Here is a 21637-nt window from a genome sequence, read left to right on the forward strand (position 1 = left end):
AAGGAAATTAAAGGGTCATCCACATATGCGATATACAAATAAACTGCCATTATGAAGCATTGTGGATGGCTTTTAAACTTTATGGTAAAATTAATGAAATAAGGATGAATTTCAAAGAAAATAATGAGAAATGGGAAGCACGGATCTCCTTCAGTAATCATGAGAAAGCTTTCAAAGTAGTCTGTGAGATTTCCAAAATGAAAATTGATAATCATGAGGTTAAAGGTGCGCTATGCAATGCAGCGCCTTAAAATCTAGATGTATATTTCCCCAGTGACTGGTGTCAAAGTGAGTCTGCTGACACCAAAGTAAATCCGATATCTGATAGAAATCCTAAGCCACCAATGCGGCTAATTGCAACGTCCAAGGCAGAGTAATTTAATTACTTTGAATTTAGTAAGATTATACAAAGGAAAGTGGGTACCATAGAGCTTAGAAACATTTCTAGATTTGGCAAGAAATCCATCTTGATTCATGCCAAATCTAGAACACAATCTTTTATGTTGATTAATGTGAACATTGAAGAAAATCTCATGGTGGATATCAAACCACATTAGAATTTTAGCTATGGAAGAAGAGTAATTTTTAACAAAGATCTGTGTGATTTTAGCGAGGAGGAAGCATTAGATATGTGCCCAAGAGAAATGTGGAAGGTTCAAAAGATTCCCAGAACCACTATGATTATTTTTACTTTTGAAGACCATGATGTGTACCCTCTCATATATACATCTAAAATGAGAGAATACCAGTTCGCCTGTATAAACAGAAACCATTGCAGAGCTTCAATTGTTTCAAAATCAGTCATCCATCTAGGGTATGTAAAAACGGAAAGATCTGTGACAATTCTTCCAATCCTGAGTAGGGACCCTGCACTTATATTACAAGGTGCACTAATTGTAACCAGGATCACAAGCTAACCAACGGGAAATGTTCTCAATATCAAATGGAAGAAGCAGTTGTTCAGAAGTCTGATGCAAAACATATCAGTGTGGGATATACTAGGCAACTTCTAACAAAAACCAAGAGTTACGCCAAGGCTTTAAAATCTAAGGATGCAGGACACCCAGGAAAAATGGCAACACCAGTTAAAACAGATAATGTAAAGCATCCTATTGCTGATTAACCACCTAAGGCTATTACCAAGCCTCGTAATTTAGATTCGGTGCCTCATAAAAAAGGCACCATCATCTTCCTCTAGGTCTGCCACACTGCACACCTCTAATGAACAGCCCAAAGCTCTCATCTCGGGCAGCCTCATTGCCAGACCTAGGGGAGAAATCTTATGCTAGAGAGTTACTGGATGTACCTGTCATGATGGAGATACAATATCCTAATAGTTCTCCATCTTACAGTTGAAAAAGAGGGAGACCATCATCCCTCTCCGCTCCAACAAGCAATACAAAAATGCCCATATCAAATAAGTACGATATTCTATCAGAAAAAGATGATGAACTCCCAAAAAATTTTAATATATCAAAGATTAATGTCGAGGTGCACCATCCCCTCGACAAATAAATAAGAAGGCTGCTAAGAAAAACCTTAAAACCAAGCTTAGCAAGACCTCCTTTTCCAAAAAGAGTATCAGAGACTCCTATCAATTCTAAAAACTCTTAATAGGAAGACTTGTAAGGAATCTTCCTGTAAGTAAACTTTATTTTCTCAATTTTACAGTGGAACTGTTAAGGAGTGAAGGCAAAATATGAAGAACTTGAGCTCCTCATTCATGAGCAGTCCCACATAATCATATGTCTTTAGGAGAGCAAACTTGATGATAATGTTCCTTGTCCTTGTGAATATATCGGCTACAGGACACCATATGATCAACGCGTAGAGAGCCATAGTGGAAGTCTTATATACGTTCGTCGAGATGTTCCCCAAATATCTTTGTCTATTCTTACACCTCTGCAGGCAGAGGTTTTACGGATTGATATAGGAAGAAAATAAACAATTTGTTCTCTTTACTTGCCTCCGAATGACATCTCATATGATGATTTATCAGAGATGATTCAACAACTACCTCAACCTTTCCTCTTACTGGGAGATATGAATGGTAGATATCCTTCATAGGGCAATGTTCTAGCAAACACAAGGGGCAATATTATTTCATCAATTGTGAAAAATTAAGATGTGGGACTCCTTAATATAAGGGAGCCCACATGCTTTAATGTTCAGATAGGTACCCTGTCATGCATTGACCTTTCAGTTGCAAGTGCTAACTGCCTTCTGGATTTTGAATGGAGGGAGAACATTAGATGATTGGCATACTAGTGATCACTCTCCAATTGTTATAAATACGAACAATGGTCCACCCTTGCAGAGATATCCATGATGGAACCTTGACAAGGGGGACTAGAATAGATTTTAGGAGCTAAGTGAAATTGAAGGGAGTGCAGAACAATTTGAAAGTGTAGATGATGCCATATACTTACTGAATGGAACTCCATACAGCAGGAGTCAATTAAATTCCAAAAAACCACAGGGGTATTCAAACGACGACCAGTCCCGTGGTGGTCTTCAGAACTAACTGCCTTGCACAGAGCCACAAGAGAATCTTTTGACTCAATTGCATAGGCACCGTACAGAGGAGAACATAATTTATAAGAAATGTAAAGTGCAGTTCTGTCATACAGTGAAAAAAAAAACTAGGCACCAGTCTTGGGTGTCTTTTGTATCCTCCATTAACAGTAGAACACCACCATCTTCTATTTGGAGGAAAATAAAAAAGATTTCGGGCAAATTCCCCCCAGCCCACACCCAGTATTGAAGGTGAATGGTCAGTATGTGACTGAAGCAAATGAAGTTAGCAATGCCCTGGCTGATCATCTCTCAAATGTATCATGCTAGTGTGTAGCAGTTCCTGGTCACCAGTATAGGAGCATTGATGAGAAGAAAATTTTTAATTTTGCAACTGTAAGGGAAAAGTTATACAATTCTCCTTTTACTGGAAGATAGTTTGATTCCGCACTTGCTACTTGTAATGATACTGCCCCTGGACCCGATGGAATGCCATATGCAATGATTAAACATGTACCTATTAATACAAAGTTATTTATTTTCAGCATTATTAACAGAATATGGCATGATCATAGTTAACCAAGTGTTTGGGAACTAGCCATTATTTTGGCCTTTTTAAGACCCAATTGCATTAACATCTTTCTCAAGTAAGATCATGGAGAAGATGGTCAATGCAAGACTGATGTGGAACCTAAAAAAGGAAGGTATTCTATCACCTATCCAGTGTGGATATAGAAAAATGCACTCAATGACTTATGTGCTGATACACCTGGAATCCTCTATTTGTGAAGCCTTTGCTTCCAAACAGCACCATGTACCAGTCTTTTTTTTTTACCTTGAACAGGCATATGATACTACATGGAAATATGGTATAGTTAAAACCATTCATAATTTGGGATTATGAAGAGAGCTACCATTGTTCATTTAATCATTTATTTCACATAGATTTTTTCAAGTGAGAGTGAGGGAAGCTCTATCTGAGAGGAAATATCAGGAAGGAGTTCCCCAGGGTAGTGTGCTAAGTGTAATATTTGCACTAGCAATTATTATTATTATTATTGTTACTAGCCAAGCTACAACCCTAGTTGGAAAAGCAAGATGCCATAAGCCCAAGGGCTCCAATAGGAAAAAATAGCCCAGTGAGGAAAGGAAATATGGAAAGATAAATGATGAACAAATTAACAATAAAAAATTCTAAAAACACTAACATTAAAATAGATATGTCATATATAAACTATTAATGTCAAAAACAGATATGTCATATATAAACAATAAAAAGACACTTATCATTCCTTGAGACATTCTCTCAACACTATTTGTGAATGATCTCTACATATCATTTTCTTGAGCTAGAATGGCAATGGTTGAGAGAAAACTACTACTCTGAATTGACAAAATTATCCAGTCGCCTGATATGAATGGGTTCAAGTTTTTAACAAGCAAAACTACTATTGTCTATTTCTGTTGTATCCTGGGAGTACATCCAGACCCGGATATATACATGAATGGTCAACAGATCCCATGTGTAGGTGAAGCTAAATTTTTAGGATTGAAAAAGCTAAATGTCTGGAGGCTCTGAATCTTTGAAAAGCATTGTCCCATACATCATGGGGGCCAGACTGCAAAACTATTTTAAAATCATACAAGACCTTAACTTTTACAAAAAATAGTTATGGATGTGAAATATACTCCCCAGCCACCCAAGCCGATTAAAGGTATTAGATTCTACACATCATGCTGGTATTAGATTGTCCACAGGAGCGTATAGAGCCTCACCTATCCCAAGTCTATTTATTGATGCTGAAGAATTACCTTTAGACCTTTACCGAATGTGTTCTGTAATTCGGTATTGCTTTAAATTGCAAAGACTCCCTAATTTTTTAGCCTTTCAGACTGCAAGCCTTGTAAGGCACTCAACATACTTTGAGTTGTACCCAAAATCTCCTCAACCTTATGGGTTTCTGGTAAAAACAATTATTAAACAGTCTTGATATAATTAGAATTAATGTGCTTCCATTTAAGATATCATCAATCCCTCCGTGGAAATTACCTGAGATATCTTTTTGTAAGTATTGTATTGGTGTCAAAAAGAACATGACTGAATTAAAAGCTAGGTCTCTGTTTATGGAACATGTTGAAGAACATAGGGAATCGACTTTTCTATATACCGATGGCTCGAAATCTGATGCTGGCGTTGGATTTGGATTATATAGTAATTCCTTTAACTGTAGAATTACACTTCTTCTAATGTCTTCCATATTTACTGCCGAACTTGAAGTGTCCCTCAAGCTTTAGAAGGTTTTAGTTCCAGTAACCCTTTAATTTTAAAGATTTTAGAGTGGCTTTTAATTATTGTCTTGAAAAGGTATAATAGTTTGATATTGCTGGGTTCTGGCACACGTAGGTGTGTCTGGAAATGAAGAGGCAGATTCACTGGCAAAGAATGCTGCAGCAGAGTTGGTACCAAGAAGGTATCCCATTCTATGTAATGATTTTTTACCAGCAATTAAGAATTTTATCGATAATAATTGGCAACAGCATTAGGATAGTTTAACTGAAAATAAGATGAGAGAAATTGCGAATGTTATATCCCCTTGGAGGTATAACATGATACCCCAAAAGTGGAAGACTACTCATTGTCGTGTCCGCATTGGTCACACTTGGAAGACACACGAGTTTCTGCTGGCTAGCCAAAACCAACCATATTGCGACGACTGTTTGATACCATTGTCAGTGAGGCATTTGTTGATTGAATGCCCCTCTTATAGCACAGAAAGAAATAGATATCTGTTTGAGACAAAGATATTTGGGGAAGATCTCGACGAACGTATATGAAACTTCCGCCGTGGCTGCCTATTCGGTGGTCATATGGTGTCCTATAACTAATATGTTCGCAAGGACAAGGAGTATTATGATCAAGTTTGCTCTCTTGGAGACATATAATTATGGGGAGGATTCATGAATGAGGAGCTTAAGCTGTCCATATTCGGCCCTTAAACCATGACAATTACATTGCAAAATGGAGGGAAAAAAACTAAGGTTTATTTCTTGGAAGACCCCATGGATCAAGTCTTCCCATTAGCAATTTTTTTTATCAAACAATATTTCATGGTTGTTTTATTAGAGAGAGTCTTGATAGATTGGGTGTGTTTGTGTTTTTATTTTGGTCCTTTTGATCTAATTGTAGTGGGGGATGGTGGACCTCAACGTGAATATCTGATTTATTTAAATTGTCTACCGGTTCATCAGAAACATCAACAGACAAAACATCATGTTTATTTGATGTCATGATTATAATTCTTATGGAAGGGACAAGAGAGATGGAGGTCTCTCTCTTTTTCAGTAAATAGGTGGTGAGCTACCAGATTTTTGCACCTACCCCCCACTACAGGTGCCCCTGGTAACTTGGTTTCAAGTGGAACCTCCATCAAATCAGACAAGTACTTGACCTGAGAGAGGTTAGTACTATTGTTGGTAATGGGGATGAAGGTTGTATGTACAGAGATAGGCAGTGCTCCTGTGTTAATACACTGTGGCAAAGCCTCAGAAGGCAATATGCTTACCTTGTCATGCAGTACTTTATTATTAGATGTTGTATTTCTTTTCTTAGAACTACTGGCTGTAATAAGTGGGTTTGATGTCTCCTGTGGTAAATTTCCTTTAGATTTCAATGCCTTTGCCTAGCTCTTTTGTTATTCAGTAGTCTTTTAGCATGTCCTATACTTATGTGGTCCACAATATATTTGTTGAGGGCAGATTCTTCCAACTAATATAGCTCGCAGCTCCTATCGGTGGATTTATGATTTGAGTTGCAGTTTCAAACACGTAGCCATATGTATACACACTCCATGGTAAGGTTTGGAGCAAATGCTACACATTTTTTTGTCTTTACAAACTTTATAAGGGTGTCCGAATTTAAAACAGTTGAAACACTGTAGTAGCTTCTGTTTGAAAGGTTGAACTCTAATCCTTTCTTTCTCAATAACAATATGGAAAGGTACATCAGCATCCTAGAAAGTAAGGATTACCATCGATGTTCTAGGAACTTTATGCACCCTCCATATTGTTAATGGACACATGACCATTATCTCCTCTTCTGTAAATTCATACAGGTCTTTATTGAAAACTACTCTCCTTCCATAACTAACATTTAGGCTAAAATTTAAGTGGGGTTTGATATCTAATTAAATATCGTCACTAATTGTTTTCAGGTTAAATAATATGACAGACTGTGTGAAACATTTGCCATGGATGAGGAAATAATTTTTTCCAAAGTGGGATATATCACCTGGAGCAATGGTTCCTACTTTTTTCTGTATAAATTTACAAATTTTAAAATAATTCCCTGTACTCCCTGTAGGCTCCGCAATAAGCCATATTGGTGGTTTTTGTTTTCTTTGGGAGGGTTTGCCTACATCAACATCTTTTACACACCAGTTGGTAGGTCTGTATACGTCCAAGTCTGTTGGTACCTTATCAAACAAAGCACCGTTAATATTGAAATTATTAATTTTACCATGCATAATGTTACTTATGTCATTAAATGCTTCATCATGACTAATATAAGATACCTATGAATCCCATTTATCACCTTGAAGTTTCATTCTTATCTCCAATATCATTCCATAACTCTTAAATGCTCTAAATAGCTTATCATGATAAATTTCTATTGGGATTTGGGTAACATGAAGGATTCTCAGTTTCCTTATGTTGCCCAAATTACCTGGTTTTTGAGCATCAGTAGAATGGTCCTTTTCCGTTCCCAGATTGTCAACAGAGGTTGGTTTGTATAGAAGGAAGCCGGGTTATCCACCTCTTATCGGAGGATGTCAGTCCTCCTATCCCATATGAGTCAACACGAGAAGAGGCTTCAGCAGATAACAGTTCTGTATTAGAGAGTGGCTGGCATCACCCCTTACCTGCAAATATGGTTGATCGAAAACCGGATCACTGGTGCCTGACTCTTAACAGACATGGTCTGCACCCAATGGGGTCTGCCAGAGGGTGATGGCATCAAAATTTGTAGAGGATGAGATGGAATGCCATCCATCCCACACTGCACCAAATCCAAAGAAACAGTCAAATTGTAATCAAACAAGTCAAAGTCGTCAACAAGTTCATGCCCAAGAGGAAGAGATGTGAGAATAAAAGAAATGACCAAAAGAAAGAGAGAAAATGCTGACTAATTTAGTTGGATTAACAATTGGGCACCAAGGTCCAGTGGGAAAGCAATTTCCACCATTCATCAGAGCCCAGCTGCTAATCCCTAAGCCCCCTATCCTCGTCAAGTTTTCAGCACACACACACACAGCTAATACTGTAATGAGAGCTATAAATATATATGAAAGTTATGATAGCTTAAAACTAATACTGTAATGAAAGCTATAAATGTATTACATGAAAGTTATGATAGCTTATAACACATCAGTGCTTATGTAATTCTATATTATTTATATATAGTAGATGTTTTGAATAAGTTAAGAAATAGTATAAACAATACTCTTTATTATTTAGTATAAATAATACTCCGTTATTTGTTTGTATGTGCATCAGCTGATCTAATCACACCACCCAAAATATTTTGATTGTTGAAATACACCTGAAATTTAAAACAAAAGTACATAAATGTTTATTCAAAGCACAATTGACTATTTGAATAATCGTAATTTTCTAGAATGCAATATGCTTCCGAAACAAAATCGGACATTTTAAGGTACGATATGAGAGAGAGAGAGAGATAGAGTGAGTGTACAGTGTATGTGTGTGTGCGAGTTAGGCAGTATTTACTGCGTTAATCATCCGCTCAGGCACCTGCTTATGGCAAGAGGCAGTGACTTTTTGGGTTAGGAGTTAGTCCACCTTAGTGCAACCCATAATCGCAATTTTCCCCTCATCGCACTTGTGTCTGTTTCCTGAACCTCGCGATATAGGGTGCTTGACTGTACTGCAGGTGCTACTCTTCATCAAGCATCAGACTGACTTATCCTGAAAGACGGTTTTTTATTAGCCCTGGCCTTTGCAAAGAGAGTCGGTGAGCTACATTGTCTATCGTACGACGTCACCCATTGAAGGGGGAAGGGTCAAATGACTCGGTTTCATCATGAGTTTGTAGGTAAAATTCAAAATTCAGCTGTAACGGATCTTAAGCTCGGCCCCTTCCGGATTAAGAGTCTTCGTTCAATAACAGATGATCCAGATCAGCTGTTACTCTGCCCTGTAAGGGTACTAAAGAAGTATCTCAAGCAAACTACCTGAGCTCACCCTCAAATCAGCAGGCTCTTCCTGAGCACGAGGACGCTCAAGAGAAAAGTAACTAAGAACTCTATCTCTTGGATCAGACAGGTGATTGCGCTCATGACTTCAGGGGTGTCAGCACATCCCTGGCATTCAATAAGAATTTTTGAGTGGAGTAGGTATTACATGTGGGTGTGTGGAAACTTCAAACCACATTCACAACCCACTACCTGCAAGAAATAACCCTCAGGAACCTAGATACCTTTTCTATAGGACCTGTGGTGGCTGCACAAAACGTGGTCAGTAACACCTCAGCTCCCTTATAGGACAAGTAGCAGATAGTTAAGGGCTATCCATAAATAAGACTAGAATAAATATATGAGTGACTGGCTGCTTTATATTTCATTGTCCCCTCTTTTAAGGTTTCAGCATCCGAAGAACTCTGCAAGCAGACCTCCTTTAACTGCAGGTGGGTACCACCATCCCTTGTGTAACCTGGTATATGTGTATATATGTTATGTCCTTGACCTCCATACGAGGTGGAGTCGAGCAATGTCTAAGTTTAAGGGTGGAATTTAACTCCAAATTTATGCTTACCTGGTTAAGTCACACTCCTAATTTCTTACACCATAGCACGGATTGCCCCAGACCCATTAACTCTTCAGGGTTAATGAGGGTGACAGTACTACTGACAGGGTGCCTCTTAACAGCTCACGCGAAGCCCAGAGTGACAGCTCGCGCGAAGCCCAGAGTGACAGCTCGCGCGAAGCCCAGAGTGACAGCTCGCGCGAAGCCCAGAGTGACAGCTCGCGCGAAGCCCAGAGTGACAGCTCGCGCCGAAGCCCAGGAGTGACAGCTCGCGCGAAGCCCAGAGTGACAGCTCGCGCGAAGCCCAGAGTGACAGCTCGCGCGAAGCCCAGAGTGACAGCTCGCGCGAAGCCCAGAGTGACAGCTCGCGCGAAGCCCAGAGTGACAGCTCGCGCGAAGCCCAGAGTGACAGCTCGCGCGAAGCCCAGAGTGACAGCTCGCGCGAAGCCCAGTTACACCCCGGGGTCACTCACCTGCTAGTTGGATTTTGTACTTCTACCCACCTAAGGGTAAGTCTCCACTGTAAAGAGCGTAAAGGTCTGTGTATAATACAGGAACAATGACCAATTTGGAAATAATACAAATTTTTCATAACTTCACAAACCTGGAGCTTTTTACACATACTGATCCTACCATGACCTTCCCGCAGGAAGTCCTGCCACAATTGCAAAGTGACATTCAGTTTACTAGTGCGGGTTGATCTACCATATTCCCCCTCCGGTAACTAGCGGTGAGTAAAGAGCTCCAGGTTCGTATAGCTAGGAAAAAATACAAATTATTTCAAAAATTGTCATTTTTGCATTTTTTGCAATTTGTATGACTTTATTATTCATTACTTTAAATTTTTACAGGCGTTTGTGAATTCCTTTTCTCAAGCCTTGGACTATGAAGTTCGTTCTTTTGGAATAACTGTACAGACACTTATGATGGGGCCCAGTCTTATTTTCAGCAGGTGAACAACATATATCTTCTATCATCTCAAGTAAGTTTGAATATTCAGAGGCTCAAACTTTAAGCAAATGTTCTTGTGTTGAGCAGATTGACATGTCTTTTTTCTTAGTTTATATGTTATTTTATTCTAATATATTCTAATTTTTGTCTTTTTTTCATAGTTTATATGTTATTGTATTCTAATATATTCTAAGTTTTGTCTTTTTTCATAGTTTATATGTTATTGTATTCTAATATATTCTAATTTTTTTATAGCTTATCCTTTGCTTTTTGAAATAGGGTTACAGCTTGGTTACTAATGATCATATTGATAATACAGTCTGCCCTCACTCTTAGCGGGTTTATTTTCTGTTATTTTGCTTGTTCGCAACACACAGAGAACCATATAGCCTATTGAATAAAATATCAAATACCCACGGGTCCACGAGAAGTACTCTTGCAATGCCACGATTTCAAACAGCCTTGCAAAGCAGAACAGTTCAACTTCATAGATAACATATGTAAACTATTCTGTGATAAACCTTTTACATAGTAATTCAAATACAGTTACCCCCCCCCCCCCCCCAGTTATTCACGAATCAATATTTGCAAAATCACATATTTGCAAAATTTTCTCTTGTGCATATCTACTAGATATTCCCGAAATCTAGAGTAGAGCATATCAAAACGTTATCAATATATGTTTTTCTTTCATTTCAGTAACATATTTTCCCCTTTAATCTTATTAATATAAAATTAACAGTAAATAAATAAGCATAAGTACATTTTTAGATTTTAAAACAATGAACAATACTACTATGCATATCAAATACATTAGAGATATAAAGTATTTTTCTTTCATTTCTGTAAATAAATTATTATGAAATTTTTCCGTTTAATCTCAGGATTATTTATGTAAAATTAATTTTATATCAAATACATTTTAAATTAAAAAAAACACGATAAACATCACTGTATTGTATGTACGAATGCACAATGCTACTACACATATCAAGCAAATTAGAAATATATTCTTTCATTTACGGTAAATGAATAACAGATTGTAACACATTTTTTCCTTTTAATGTCATGCTTATTTATTCAGAAAAACAGGTAGGTTATTTATTGATGTATCATCAATGAATATTAATTGTATTATTGCACAAGAAATTAGCTACTGTTAAAGATATAAGCGCGTTGAAGAAAACGGTGTGGTTATACATGATAGAAAATGTTACCACTCTAAGAAAAGTTAACATTAATAAAGTACAGTAGCTACAGTACAGTACTGTATATTTTGCATACGTACAGCATTGTACAGTATGTATTGTGTTATGGTAGTGTGTTAATTATGAGTCATAATCAGAATATTTTTCTGAAAAAATGCCTTAATACTATTCTTAAATTATTCTAAATTGATTTTGAAGATATTCATTGATGGCATTACACTTTGTAAAAACCAAAATAGGCAGTTATAAGCATTTTTAAATGGCTTTTTAAGTATTCGCGAATTTGCCCTATTCACAACTGGGTCTGGTACCTAACCTTTGCAAATATGGGGTGGGGTAACTGTTCAGTAATAAATATGATTACAAGAAGTTCATAAATACATTGGTTAATTAATATTTAATATACAATACAGTATATGTAATGTATAATGCGGATGAAAAATTTCTCTCTCTCTCTCTCTCTCTCTCTCTCTCTCTCTCTCTCTCTCTCTCTCTCTCTCTCTCTCTCTCTCTCTCTCTCTCTCTCTCTTTTAAAATGTGATTATTTTTATTTAGTTATGTATGCTTGAATAATTTTCCATTAGAAGATTTGTTATTTCAATGAAGAAACATAAAGGAATTAGAATTAATGTAGAATTATCAGTAAATTCCATATTTTTTTCTTTTAAATAAATCTTTTTATAATTACCATGTGATATGACATTTGTTCAAATATGATTATCTCGAGTTTTGATACTGTTTGCTATACTGAAGTGTTGAGCACTTGACCCTTTAGCCCCCAGGCCATTTGGAAATTTCCAACCCTTAACCCCCTGGGGTTTTTTTTTCCCAGCACATTTTGCAGTATATATTTTTTAAATTGCTCTAACAGCCTTAATTTTTGTCATAGAGAGGTCAGGTTTGTCTCATTTTCTTGGAAAATGCCTGAATTTTTTCAAAAAATTATCAAAAATATGAAAAAAAAAATTTTATAGCATTTTTTTGCAAGAACGTACCGGTACGTCCATGGGGGTAAAGGAATGGCTTTTGTGAAACATACCAGTACATCCTTTGGGGGTAAAAGGGTTAAGGGGAGCATTCGCTATGGGTATGGACATATAAACTTTCAGATACCAAAAATTGAGATATTACTTCTACTGTATCTATGGCCAAACATGTTGTAAGTGCCCTCAAGAAGTTTCTGGCAATAATTCTTTATAGTAGGTATAGTGGTTATTAGATGGTCACATCATCCTAACTTAGTGTGTACTAAAGCAGACTATGTAAATTTGTCTTGCTCATTGATTTTGCATGAATACACCAATTTTATTTCATATTTTTTTATTATCTTCATAGGTTTGGCAAACATATATCTTTAAGTCGCCCACGTGGTAATGGAACACTGAAGTGTGTATATGTGCCAGTTTTACTTGTTTACACTTCAAGTGGCTTTATTTATTTTCCAAATATTGGGTACTTGATTATCTTTCCATAACGTTCAAACACAAAAGAAGGTCTTTAGCTGCCAGAAAGAGAAATGTGAAAGTGGCATCTCAATTTAGATGGGCCAAAAAGCGTAAAGTAGATGAGAGTGATGGCGAGTCTGGCAGTAGTGAAGTGATGATGGTGAAGAGTGATCAGTAGCCCTAGTAGGGGGTGTGGGGGGGACGACTTAGGGCCGTGCTTGCGGTAATGAGTAGAAAATTTCTCAAGAGTTTGCACTGATTGGTCTTGTCTCCTCCATTTATCAATACAAACAGTCTTGTTATATCATCCGCATTATACATTACATTCAATGTGACTTTACGAAATGAACGTTGAAGGTTAAGTAAATATTTTACTTGTGTAACTAAAAACATTCATATTTTATATAAACTTATTTTACTTCAACAAAAAACCATTATTCACAAGCATTATACTGAAGCACGTACACTATAAGCACCAGAGACTGCAAAATATTTTTAAGAATTTACAGAACCTTAGCAAAATATTTTAAGAACTTATGAAGCCATCAAAAACTAACGGCAATCCATTTAGAAAGTGTACATGTATTCATAATTCATACTACAGTTCAATAATGTGAATACACTTATTTTCTACATGTGTAACATGCTGAGGTTCCCACCATTTAAAAACTCGTGACATTTAATTTCAGTATGTCTCAGAGAGAATTTAGACTATCATGGTACTGTACTGCAGTGTTACCAACTTTTTTCCCCAGATATCTTCAGACCACCGGCTTCAACATATGCATATCATGCAGTTCGTACTATTGGCAATTCTCGAAATACAACAGGATATTGGGTTCATGGTATTTTGGTAAGTATATGTCTGATATGCCCTCTACTATCCCCCATTAATTTGAAAGGATCCTTTGCTTAGAAGTGAATTCACAAACAATACCCCATCAAGGTGAGAAAATATTTTAAACAAACTACACCTTTTGAGTCTTATAGAACAAAAAATATTCAAGCCTAATATGTAAAATATATGTGACTTTACGAAATGAACGTTGAAGGTTAAGTAAATATTTTACTTGTGTATATGAACTGGTTTGTTTATGAGCAAGATCTTAGACATTTATTATGATTTTAAAGACTAAGTAGTTTCTACTTAGAACCTGAATTTATTGAGATGTTGATATAAACAATGTACAGTAATACACACCATCTTTGCCTTCAAGTTATGACTTGTTTCAGTAGTAGCAATAAAGTTTCTGTCTCCGATTTTCCAGCTAGTATAGGTTAGTTGAGAAAAACTTCTCAAGAGTTTGCTCTGATTGGTCATGTCTCCTCCATTTATCAATACAAACAGTCCTCAACCAACAAACACAATGGAGACTGAGAGGCAGTTCATATCTTGAATTGTTCGTAAATCGTTATTGTACAAGTACCCCTAGAGTTAGATTTTGGCCTAGGGTATGCATAGCCTAACTCAAATGCCTGCGACTTTCAGAAGTTAACAAATAGCTCCCTTTTATATAAAATCAATATCAGGTTATTACAAATAATGTTTGACTATCACTTTACATTACTGTATATAATACTGAAAAGTATGTTACACCGATCAGCTGAGCTGAGGCGTGCGACACTCTCTCTCTCTCTCTCTCTCTCTCTCTCTCTCTCTCTCTCTCTCTCTCTCTCTCTCTCTCTCTCTCTCTCTCTCTTTTGCATCTACATTACATAATGCAGCAGAATATATAGTACCATGCATTGTACTGTAAATATTAGATAAAGAATAATGATATACTACAATTTCCTTGCGTTTTCTGAAAGATGATGGAGACGAGTTAGCCGACACTTGGGATAATTCATCTTTATTATCTTATAAATCTTGCCAATTGTTGAAGGATTTATTCTTTATTCACGCGCAATACAGTATTTTCCTTCTTTTTACCGCTATCTGATTTCTTGATAAGGGCAACTTTAATTTCCACTGAAAAGGCTTACCATTTCTTCACACTACGACCACTCTCACCACTAATCTTGTGCTTCATTTCATTGCCACTAGCAATCTGCTTATTAGCCGTAGTTAATGTTATTGTAATTTTTGGTAATAAAGCAAAAATACGGCAGAGGTAATGCACACAAACAGTTACGACAATCACTGTAGCAATCACAATAAATTTTAGATAAAGTAGGTCAGTGCTGTCCGCCCTGAGGGGCAGCGGTGGCTGCATTTGGATATGGGACCCAGTCAGGAGTGGCACAGATTTCAAAATTATAACTCCATGAAGTTTGAACATAATTTTGACTTAGGGTAGTTGTACATACAAGTTGCGCAAGTCTGATTTCTTTTTCCTGTATGAATACTAACCATTGTTCTTTGATAAGAGCTTGACTTCAGCTAAGCTGGATTTGCCATTTTAAACTTTTAAAGAAGTAAACATAGTTGCTAGTTGGGTGGTGGGTAAACCCGACAGGTGGAGCACCCCTCTCTTTGACTTTGGCTGCTGGACAGTACTGACGCACAGTACTTCTCTGTGGCCTCATCTGGCTGTTTTAATTTCTTAGTTTTTCTTTCAGATTAATTAAATGTTCTGGAAGACAGTCAAGTTTGAGGGATATTAAACAAATATATGAAGTGTTTCCTGATGAATGTTTAGAGAGAATTTTCTGTGCTACCTGTCAGTATACAACAAACTTTTCTTGTTGGGCAACATGTCATTCGCTGTTCTATCCCTCGTGTGTGTCCTACAATGACAACACGAAGTAAGGAGTCTTTTTTTTTTTTCCTTAGACTTCACTCCTGCTCCTTTAGAGGAACTGTCTGTTGCCAACCAAGTGTGAAGGAAGGGTGCCACCTTTCTTCTTTCCTTTATTTTCTTCCTAAACCCGGAAAGAGACTAAGGATGCATCACCTGGTTGTGCTAGTGAAGCTCTCCCTGTTAAATCATTGTCATTTGCCTGCTTGATATCATAGAGAACGAACTCTATTGTGAATTCCCGGCTTTGCGGACTTTTTAATTCATATGTACAGTATGGAAAATATATCGCGAATTTTTGGGTAAATACTAGAAAAGTCGCAAAAAATTAACACCCAAAATTTTTCCCTACTGTATGGTAAACTTATCAGTACCTTACTACTGTTATTTAGCCATTGTTATATGGTACTGTACTGTAAACTTACCTACCAGTTTCATATTGCTTAACAGTTGTCCCTTTTATTAATAGAGTAAAGGGTGGGTTGTTAACTGTACAGGGAGAGTTTAAAAAAGCTTAAATACATGTTAAATAACTAGATAAATCGGTGTCTGTATTTTGCGGATATTCAAGTATCAGGGCCGGTCTTGGAGCCTATTTACCGCGATGAACGAGGGGTCACTGTATTCTATTGCAGGAAAAGGTTTAGTATGCACTCCTTTTGCTTTGAATGTTCATGTATTATTTTCTTATCATGCTACTGAGCCTTCGTGTGTTGCCAGAAGATGACAGTTGTCCTAAAGAGTTCTGCCAGATGGGAGTGAGTGTCTTCAAATCATTCCTAAGCGACAAGAACTTCCCCTGACCCATTTATCCTTGTGTACACATGGTAGGGTTGATGCATATCTGGAAAGTATCTATTCAGAAAGACAGTCTGAGAGAAAATATATCAGAAATGCTTCCTTCCCGAGAATGTATTTCAGTACACAGTACAGGTGTTTACTCACCTGCTACCAGTAACCAAGCACTCATACCCTCGATCTAGATAAAGGGTGCTGCCCTCTTTCCCTTCCTTTATCCTGAAGTTGTAAAGAGGTAACAAAATCAAGAGGTCCACATGCATTATCACAGTGACAGTTCTCCACATTCATTATCTGTATGTGTGCAAGGTCTTCACGTTTACCATCTCACTGTATTGACTTCAACATGATGGCAATGTTCCACATGCACAAGTGTCACAAAGACAATCATCCATTATTATTATTATTATTATTAATTGCTAAGCTACAAGCCTAGTTGGAAAAGCAGGATGCTATAAGCCCAGGGGCCCCAACAGGGAAAATAGCCCAGTGAGGAAAGGAAACAAGGAAAATAAAATATTTCAAGAGCAGTAACATGAAAATAAATATTTCTTAAATAAACTATAAATACTTTAACAAAACAAGAGGAAGAGAAATTAGATAGAATAGTGTGCCCGAGTGTACCCTCAAGCAAGGGAACTCTAACCTACGACAGTGGAAGACCATGGAACAGAGGCTATGAGACTACCAAAGACTAGAGAACAATGGTTTGATTTTGGAGTGTCCTTCTCCTAGAAGAGCTGCTTACCATAGCTAGAGAGTCTATTCTACCCTTACCAAGAGGAGAGTAGCCACTGAACCATTACAATGCAGTAGTTAACCCCTTGGGTGAAGAAGAATTGTTTGATAATCACAGTGTTGTCAGTTGTATGGGGACAGAAGATAATATGTAAAGAATAGGCCAGACTATTCGGTGTATGAGTATGCAAACAGAAAGAACCGTAACCAGAGAGAAGGATTCAATGTAGTACTGTCTGGCCAGTCAAGGGACCCTATTACTCTCTAGCGGTAGTATCTTAATGGGCGGCTGGTGCCCTTGCCAACCTACTACTTACTGCAAACGATCAACTACAAGCCCGTCATCCAAACAAGCAATCAATGACGAGCCATGAGCAATGCTCACGATGGTCCGTGCGCACAATATTCCACACACATGTCTTATAAGCATGATCATTTATCTTCACTAGCATAACCATCCACCTGCTCGATCTAAACGACATGATCATCTGTATGCACTATCATCCACAACCATTCACTACCTTTACTAACATGATCATTCATATGCATGATCACCACAAAATGCAAAGGGTTCATCTATTATATTCAAATTACCTCCTCTATACAAATGCTCCATCACTGCTTGAGGAGTCTGTGTGACCAGTCACCACTCCACATTAAAGGTCTTATCTCTCTTAGTCGATTAACAGGGACTATTGTACTTGTACTCTGAACTGTCTCTTCCCATGTGTGAGTTTGAGGACTATACGTATCAGGAGCATTTCCTTTCCCGAGAATAGGTTTCTGTCAGTGATTCTGGTTTTCACCGCGCTTGTCGAACGCTACAGGATCAGACACCTCGCACCTGTTTTCAGTGAGTTTCAGGTCATAGAACTATCATCTGCTCTATTCCCGCTTTTCCAGTACACGATACTGATATGTATTGGTGGAGGACAAACCTATGCTTATTCTCATCTGTAGAAGCTACGAAATTGTCCCTTCACAAGCCCTAAATTTTCTCCTTGCTCTTTCCCATCGTGCTTCGTCTTCATGGGAACATTCGGATGTTTTTCACCTCGGCAAGACAAGTATCCTCGCGCATTTTCTCCACAATCATCATTTCACACAGGATCAGCAGTATGCCACGTTCAGGACCTATGCAATTAGTGACCACAATCAGGAGCCGTATAATAGGGACCCACAACGATTTGAACTTACCCTTGTTTTTGTGTTCATTACTTTTGAGTTGCCAAGAAACTGGTACACTTATCATCTGTTATTTGGTCCTTCCTAGCACCTCTAGATCAGAAATCTTTCAACGAAACGTCTGATAGGCCATAATTGTTCTATAACCTAGATCTAAAAATGTTATGAAACCAGTCCAGGACATGGATTCTTCCGACAACCCAATTGTTTCCCAGAGGCCAAGGTCTCCCAACACTTTCTTGCATTATGGATTGGAACAGGTGACTTCTCAAGTCCAATCTCGGCACTCATACCAGCATTGATGAAAGTAATATATTCATATCCATTTCTCTTGATGAGCATACATTCAGACTACAATACACATCCTTTCAGATATATATATAGGGTTTTTCTCAATTGCTTACCAGTCTCCTGGTAAGGACCTAGCCTAAGAGTTTTCACTGTACATGGTACAATATCATCAGTTTTATAATAAGTATTTAATGATATACAATATACTGTAAAATCATCAAGGTTTAGGGTTAGGGGGAAGAATTTTTTTAATGTAAGATGGCTACCCATTTGAAAGTGAAAACTTATTATATATTCTTAAATGTAGATATAATTTGCAGTTTCTTTGTTTATTAATTGTATCTTTCTTTTGTTCTTGTAGGTATGGCTCCTCCAAAGGATTCCAGAGTCACTGTTAATATGGCCATATGTCTTAGCCTTTAGTATTGGTTATTATCAAAATCAAAGGATTAAGTAATTGTATACTGCACACATTATTAGAATAACTTCTTTCGCATTACTTCATTTGAATAAATTTTTCATGCATTATGCTAAATTATCTTCTATCAGGTGCTTCAAAGGGGCACTGACCTGTATTTAATGAAAGGAGTACATTGAAGCACTGTACATGACTGTATATAATTTTGTTGTTGTTAAGGTAGAGTTATTATTTACAGTATTGTGTATAAATATTTGTACAGTTGTTGGAGGTATCATATTACAGTCACACCTTATCTGCAGTCATTACATTCCAAACACCCTTATGGTCAAGGAATTCCATGGGTATTAGGCAATATAAACTCTCTCTTATTTTCCTGTTGTAAGTAATCACTTAAGAAATATAATTGTAATTTAGATGTAAAATGCACTAAAGCAGTGAATGCTCTGTACTTTAATGGTGATATATTAAAGTACATCAGAATCATATTGGCAATATTAATATCCCAACTTCTGTCTTTTTCTCTCTCTAATATGCGTACTGTACTGTAAAATATTGAGTTTTTTTAATGGGTTGTACTACACTAAACTACCGAGTATAAAAATTACAAAGGGCTGTGTACTACTAGTAATAACATGATACTGTTCTTTAGGATACTAATATTAACGGTAATATTTGTGAAAGAGTAATTAAGAGAACGCTGAAATTACCAAACACTCAATCGCTCAAGGGATTGTACTGTAATTATTCAGTGGCTACTTTCCTCTTGGTGAGGTTAGAAGAGAGACTTTAGCTATGATAAGCAGCCCTTCTAGGACACTCCAAACTCATACAATTGTTCTCTGGTGCCATAGCCTCTGTACCATGGTCTTCCACTGTCTTGGGTTAGAGTTCTCTTGTTTGAGGTTGAGGGTACACTTGGGCACACTATTCTATCTTATTTTTTTCTCTTCCTCTTGTTGTTTTGAAATGGTGTGTGGGGCAGGCTTAATAGAAGGGCATGGATGCCTGGTGGTTTATCAAGAGGTGGTCTTTTCCTTATCTGATTCTTTTTCTTCTCAAAACCATCCTTACTGTCCTCCCTTCAGTTGAAGTGGCTATCTTGGAGGGTATTTAGCCTTGCATGGTGTATTGGCTCCTCCATGTTGACCAGTTTTTCCAACTTTTTCTATAGTATATAGGTTTGATCAATCACTTTATTTATATTTCTGTACATATTTTTGCTATCATTCTTGTTAATTTAGTTTTTAAGTATGATGTCTCTTTTTTTATTAATATTAATTCTTATGCTGTCTGGAGACATTGAGTGAAATCCGGGACCAGTATGTCTTAGATTTCGTCAATGTCGTCTTCTGTATTGCAATATTCATGGTCTTCGTGCAAATATTCAAGATCTTACAGTTGCCTCCAGACAGTTTGATATTCTTTTTTGCTCAGAAACTTTGGTTTCTAATATGAGGCACTAATCTGAGCTCCTTTTAACTGTTTTTAAGATGCCCATGTTGAAACGTGATGCCATCCCTAGGGCCAGGGGAATGGCTGTTTATATTAGGACCGAGTACCCGGCTTCTCATAAGTCCTACTATGAATGTGGATGTCATGAGATTCAGGTAATAAAAGTTTGTGGCAGGCATAACAACTTTTTGTGTTCGATTTACCGGAATCCAGACTTGAATGATTCTTTCTTCGATTTTCTTCTTACTATTATTGGTAAGATACAAGATGATGATAAAAAGGCCTTTTTTGTCTTTGTTGGTTATTTCAATGCTCACCATAGTGAGTGGTCAAGTTCTGTTTCTCCTACTGATTGCCATGGCTTAAGAGCTTTAGACTTTGCCTCTGAATCAGGCTGTGAGCAAAACAGTAAAGCTACTCACAGGTCTGGTAACTGCTGAACCTCGTATACACTGACTCCCCTGGTGTTATAACAAGTAAGGTTGATTCTCCAGTCGGAACATCTGATTTCATTAGTAGTGAAGACTGAGCAGCATGTCCCTGATGTATCATATTCATGTAAGATTTATATGAAATCTCAAGCAGACTGGATTGTGATTTTGCATAATCTTTTTGGCTTGAATTGGTCACAGTTGTATAGTAGTGTTGATCCTGTTGTCCCTTTGAATGAGAATCTAGTCAACATAATTGATAGGCGTATCCCTTCTCGTGTGCCAAGGTACCGAGTGAAAGACAAGTCGTGGTTCAATGATGAGTTTAGACATGCTTATTTGGAGAAGCAGGAGGCCTATCATCTTTGGAAGGGTAACATCAGATTTGACCTGGAATAACTAAACTCATCTTAGATCTTTTACTCAGAGAGTTTATGCTTCAACTGAAAAGGAATACAATCTAACCATAGAAGAAACTCTTTCTGATACAACCCAGGAACCTAAGTGGTGGACTACCCTTAGATCTGCACTCTGGTGTAGATGCAACAGTTCTCCTTTACTTAAATCAAAGACTCGGTCACGGTCCAAAAGAAAAGCCAGCTCTTTTGGCTGATGTGTTTGACAGTAAACAGAGTAATGAGAA

At 37.3% G+C, this 21637-nt stretch overlaps 1 pseudogene; it reads left to right on the forward strand.

Annotated features, from left to right (window-relative positions):
- LOC137619490 (inactive hydroxysteroid dehydrogenase-like protein 1) overlaps positions 1–19594 on the forward strand; it is a 74128-nt pseudogene extending 54534 nt beyond the window's left edge.
- The last annotated feature ends 2043 nt before the right edge of the window (positions 19595–21637 follow it).

This window comes from Palaemon carinicauda, chromosome 26 (genome assembly GCF_036898095.1).
Source record: "Palaemon carinicauda isolate YSFRI2023 chromosome 26, ASM3689809v2, whole genome shotgun sequence".
NCBI classification, from domain to species: Eukaryota; Metazoa; Arthropoda; class Malacostraca; order Decapoda; family Palaemonidae; genus Palaemon; species Palaemon carinicauda.